The sequence below is a fragment of the Bidens hawaiensis genome, unplaced genomic scaffold (assembly GCF_021521415.1).
Source record: "Bidens hawaiensis isolate Kalapana, Puna unplaced genomic scaffold, B.hawaiensis_p1.1 tig00029295_1, whole genome shotgun sequence".
NCBI classification, from domain to species: domain Eukaryota; kingdom Viridiplantae; phylum Streptophyta; class Magnoliopsida; order Asterales; family Asteraceae; genus Bidens; species Bidens hawaiensis.
The window spans coordinates 171,563-177,500 of record NW_027505149.1 but is presented as its reverse complement, the minus strand read 5'-3'; the positions used below and the strand labels follow the sequence as shown (position 1 = coordinate 177,500).

At 35.3% G+C, this 5,938-nt stretch overlaps 1 pseudogene; it reads right to left on the bottom strand.

Moving 5' to 3' along the window:
• Positions 1-3,220: 3,220 nt before the first annotated feature.
• LOC143611083 (DNA-directed RNA polymerase subunit beta'' pseudogene) lies at positions 3,221-5,454 on the bottom strand (annotated as a pseudogene).
• Between the last annotated feature and the right edge of the window lie 484 nt (positions 5,455-5,938).

Below are 5,938 nucleotides of genomic sequence, written 5' to 3'. Positions count from 1 at the left end.
TTATTGAATTAATAACATTATTGAATCATCAAAATGACTTTGATATCTCTTTTTTAGTTTCTCTCGATAAATTATTTGTGAATCCATACAACTTTAGTTTTTCCGTTTTTTTGTCCCGAATCGCTCTTTGAATTCTTCGATTTTTTGATTGACTTAATCCGTTTATTCATTCAACTCACAGTCACAGATGAGACAGAAGGACTTCTATAGAATCCCCATCTACATTCACATTCGATTAGTAGGGAAAATTAGATATATCTTTAGCTCGTATATAACTAGTCAATATCTAATATCACATATACATGTCTTTTTTCCACAATGTAAACCAACTCTTTCAATTCAATTTGATAAGGATGCGTCTAACCCTTGACAAGGGTTAACTTATAGCCATTCAATTCCATATACTTAGTTCGACCTACCCTCTACGAACCTTTTATGAACCCCGCTTTTTATCAATTATCCTTTCCCTTCCCCCTTCATTTATCATTTTTATCATTATCCTGCAACCTAAATTGTTAAGATAATCAATGGATAAATTGATTGGGCCGAATCGTTGCATAGAAATTGATTTGATTGATGTAAGTTCATACAATTTATTATTTATTAATATTTTCGTTTGGTCAATCGGTGAATAAAATGAATTGAAAAGGGGAATCATTCTATAGAACATCCTTTTTTTTAATAACATTAAATAATACGTGGTAATACCACAAGACTTCTTCGTCAAATTACGACTCCGAATAGTGAATATTCGGATTCGATGACCAATCTAAACCGAATATTCATTAAGGGGAAGGTATGATTATGATATAAATGGACCAAACAGGAATTTTAGGAAAAAGATCTTTGAGATCTCTTTCCCCCCTTTTTTCAATTCTCTACTCTAATATCAATATCAATGTTGTAATCTTTGTTGTAATCTTTTTTTCTATTACTCTGATCGTATATAGTGGAGTTGTATCTTTTCATTCCCTAAGTCAATTTTTTTTAGCCACGCACACTTTGCCTTAGGTAAAAAAAAAAAAGACTTTCTAGTCAATGGTGGCCCTCCATGGATTCACCTATATAAGCCGCGGCTAAAGTTGCAAAAATAAGAGCTTGAATACCACTTGTAAATAATCCAAGGAACATGACGGGGATAGGAACCACTGAAGGTACTAAAGAAACAAGAACAACCACTACTAATTCATCGGCTAATATATTTCCGAAAAGTCGAAAACTAAGTGATAGGGGCTTTGTGAAATCTTCTAAAATGTTAATAGGTAAAAGAATTGTTGTTGGTTGAATATATTTCCCGAAATAACCTAATCCTTTTTTGGTAAGACCCGCATAGAAATATGCCACTGACGTGAGTAAAGCCAAAGCAACAGTAGTATTTATATCATTCGTGGGTGCGGCTAACTCCCCATGAGGTAATTGTATGAGTTTCCAAGGTAAAAGGGCGTCGGACCAATTAGAAACAAAAATAAATAGAAACATAGTTCCAATAAAAGGAACCCAAGGACCATATTCTTCTCCAATTTGAGTTTTACTCACATCTCGAATAAATTCAAGGACATATTCGAAGAAATTCTGACCGTCGGTCGGAATGGTTTGTGGGTTCCGAACGGCTAAAGTGGCTGAACCTAATAAGATAGCAATTACAACCCAAGAAGTAATAAGTACTTGGCCGTGGACTTGGAAACCCCCGATTTTCCAATAAAAATGTTGGCCTACTTCCACACCGGATAGATCATATAACCCATTTAGTGTGTTGATGGAACATGATAGAACATTCATCTTGCCCTCTGAAAAAAATAGAACTTTAAACAAAATTATTTTGATTCAACCATCTCTTTCTCGACTTGACTACTTGAATCGTATATTTTGAATACCAACTAATCAAATTCTATTCCTTGTTATTTTTATCTCTTTTTTGAGATTCAGAAATAGTAACCGATTCGATAAATCTATGAAGGTTCCGAAATGAAATAAGTTATTTATCTTATTATTAATCACGGATTTCTTATATAGCCAGAACGGCCTTCACAAATTGCAAATACTAATTTGTTAAGAATTAATCGGATTGAAGATATAGCGTCATCATTCGCTGGAATCGAAATATCTGCGAGATCGGGGTCACAATTTGTATCGATTAAACAAATTGTTGGAATTCCCAATGTGATACATTCTTGAAGGGCCGTATATTCTTCGTGCTGATCAACGATGATTACAATATCGGGTAACCCTGTCATATATTTAATCCCGCCCAGATATGTTTGCAAATGAGATAATTGTCTTTTCAACATAGCCGCATCTCTTTTCGGAAGACGGTTGAGTCCCCCTGTTTTTTGTTCGGTTCTCAAGTCTCTAAACTTATGAAGTCTCGTTTCTGTAGTGGACCAATTTGTTAACATACCACCGAGCCATTTTTTATTAACATAATGACACGGAGCCCTTATTGCAGCCCATGCTACTGAATCAGCTTCTTTATTTTTAGTGCCAACAATTAAGAATTGTTTTCCCCTACTTGCTGCATCAAAAACCAAATCACAAGCTTCTGATAAAAAACGAGCAGTTCTAGTAAGATTTGTAATATGAATACCTTTACGTTTTGCAGAGATATAAGGTGCCATTTTAGGATTCCATTTCCTAGTACCATGGCCAAAATGAACGCCTGCTTCCTTCATCTCTTCTAAATTGATGTTCCAATATCTTCTTGTCATTTCTCCCCACACGGCCTCTCCCTTTTGAAAAAAAGCGAAGAGGTACACTGAAATAAAAAATTGTTCCGATGGAACCTTCTCTTCTACCGCAGATTGGCGTCGATACACAGCCCAAGCCATTATTCTTTTCTATTTGTTATTTTTTTTATTACTATTACCAAATCAAATGACTGCACCTAAAAACCAACAGATCCTTTTAAAAGATAAAAGAAAGGGGTGAATCTGCTCTTAGGTATCATTAAACCCTAAAAATAATAAAAAAATGATTTTTCTTGTGTATCATGGAAATTCTTTGAAGAAAGGCAAGAATCAAATAATTTTCTATGGTAGAACAAAATATCTTTCATTTCCCCCTCTACTAGATTCTTTTTTTTGAGTTCAAAAGCAATGTTGTTAGGAATGTTGTTAGGTTCGCTTGAAGGTGTTTTGAAGCCGCTACCAACAGGTATCATCCCCCCCAGAACAACGTTTTCTTTCAGGCCTTTCAACCAATCGATACGCCCCAGTAGAGCTGCTTATGCTAAAACCCGCGCGGTTTCTTGAAAACTCGCTTCGGATATGAAACTTTGAGTATTCATAGATGCTCTTGTTATTCCCAATAAGACGGCTTGGTAACAGATCGCTTCTTCCAAAGCGCGCCCCATTCGTTCCGGTCGCAACAATCCAATTAGTTCTCCAGGCGAAAAAACATTAGACATTTCATCTTCTGAAACCAGCACTTTTGATGTTATTTGACGTACAATAATTTCTATATGCCTATTATGTATCTGCACCCCCTGGGATCGATAAACCTTTTGGACCTTATTAACCAAAGAGATACGACTTTGCACTATAGTTAGCTCAGCACCAATAAAGAATGCCCAAGGAATTCCAAGAATTCTTGTTATACATTTATTCCAACCCTCAATCCTCTTTTCGAGATTCATCGATATTGAATCAGTCGAACGCACTTCTAAAACCTGTTCCACTTTTGGAAGACCTTGCGTTATATCCCCAGATCTTGATTTTTCATATATAAATGTGACTAATGTATCTCCTTCATAAAGGATTTCCCCATAATGTCCATGAACAGTTGCTCCTGGAGTGGCCAAATAAGGCTTAGCTGATCGTATTACCACAGAGTCAACTTGAATAATTAGAACTTGACCTGATTTTAAATGCGGTCCTTTTTTTGCTATACATACATTTTGACAAAGAAACTGCCCAAGATTAACGATTGTATATGTCTCTTCACAATAATTGTAATGGAGAAAATACCAATTCAAATTTAATGGATTTAAAATGATGTTACTACATGAATAGGGATTATAAATTTGACCATTTTCATCCAGTAAATAATATTAAAATATTTGAAAAATATTTTTTAAATTGTCCAGTTGCAAATAGTTAGTTACCAAGATCTGATTATGGGTTATTAAATAGGAAAATAAATCGAAATGATAAATTGGAAAGCCTGTTCCTAAGGGGCCTAAAGAATTCCTAATTGGAATTAGGGGGTCCTTTTTGATTGATTCTTTTATCACATGGGGAGATTTTACATCGTTGAATGGGCCTATTCGAGAACAATTGGATGATGACAAAATGATCAAAGATTGAGATTCCTTATTTCGATTCAACAATGTATGAATAGTTCCTTGATTTGGATTAAGGGATTCTTGAATCCTTGCTTTTTATAGGAATAAATGGAAGAAAACGGATTAACATTAGCGCGATCTGATCCATTCTCAGAAATCAATCCTGAATCCGGTAGATCGTTCCTTTTTCGGGTATATGAAATAGGTGACTTCGCTAAGTCGATTCTTAGAAAATCTCTAATCAAACCATTTGTCCTTATTTCAACAAAAGAAGCACAGGCCTTTTCGATCTTTTTGTCTTGGTCCCAATTCAACATTAAACAAGTCCGAACTAATTGAATACTTTTGTCCCAAATTTCCAGAATTGGGTCGTAATAAAGGATATAATTGACAACCCGAAGTTGTAGATTATCACTTTCCTGCAAGAGATCCGCCGGGAAAAGTCTTCCTAAATTTATACCATCCGTTTTTTTATATGGGACTACAGGTTGAACCAAAACAAAATACTTTTTTTCATACCTGGAAAGTTTCATTCGTTGGATATAGAGCCAATTTTTCAATTTTTTGTATTCTTTGGAATTTTGTTTTCCCCCTCCTGGTGGTATCAATCGGAATGCCTTATTTGTCTTTCCAGGAAAATGGATATCTCCAGAAAATATTATCAGTTTAATTTTTTCTGCTTTTTTCTTCACGCGGACCAATCCGCCTACTCGACTTCTTCTATTTAAAGTGATTTGTGTATCTACCCCAATAATACTATTGTGCCGTACCATTATGGAAGAAGATTAGGCCAAAATGTGGACTTCCACGGGAATAAAAAAAAATGGATTTACTTCCTTTTGGTATTTTGGCCAAAATACCTTGACTCCTCGATACTCAATCAAATCCTCTTCGTTGACGATTGAATTCAGTTCTCTAGTCTCATATTTAGTAAGTCCCGAGCTCTTTCTTATATATCGAGGATCATCGAAATAAGCAAGAATACTATTTCTACGGAGAATACCATTTCTGGGGATTTCAATTGCTATACCTGAAGAAGGTATTAGTTGGTTCTCGCCTTCTTGAATCGAGTCGAGTGGGATGATGACTCTATTTCTTCTCCTCTTTGCCAATAAATCAGAATTTCCCTCGAGAATGCCCGGATATCTGAGATTACAACGACCAGTACATGTCATTCGATTCAGTTCTGAATAATAAGGAATCCTATCTCCTTTTTATTTTTACCAGAAAAATACGAACTAAAAAATTTGTGTCTCGCTTGATTATTAGTTACTGAGGGGTTAGAAATGTATCTTCGCTTAACAGAAAGAAAATAAGTGTTCATTTGATCTTGATCCTTGTGGATCGAACAGGGGCCTAGACTAGCTCTCCAGGGCTCCCCTAATAATATCCATAAATGACTTGTTTTTGGTAAGAGATGAATATTACCATATGTAAATTCAGGGGCATGGTACACATCAGTATTCCAGTGCATTTCGCCCTCTAAGTCAGAATAAATATGTTTTCGAACCTTCTCTTTCAAATTCAAAGTGGATGTTCTCGTGCGAATCTCAGCAATGACTTGTTCTGATTCTACATATTGATCGTTTTGAACTAAAAGAAAACTTTTGGGCGGAATACACACATTGTGTATAATATCTTCACTCTCAATAGTTACAT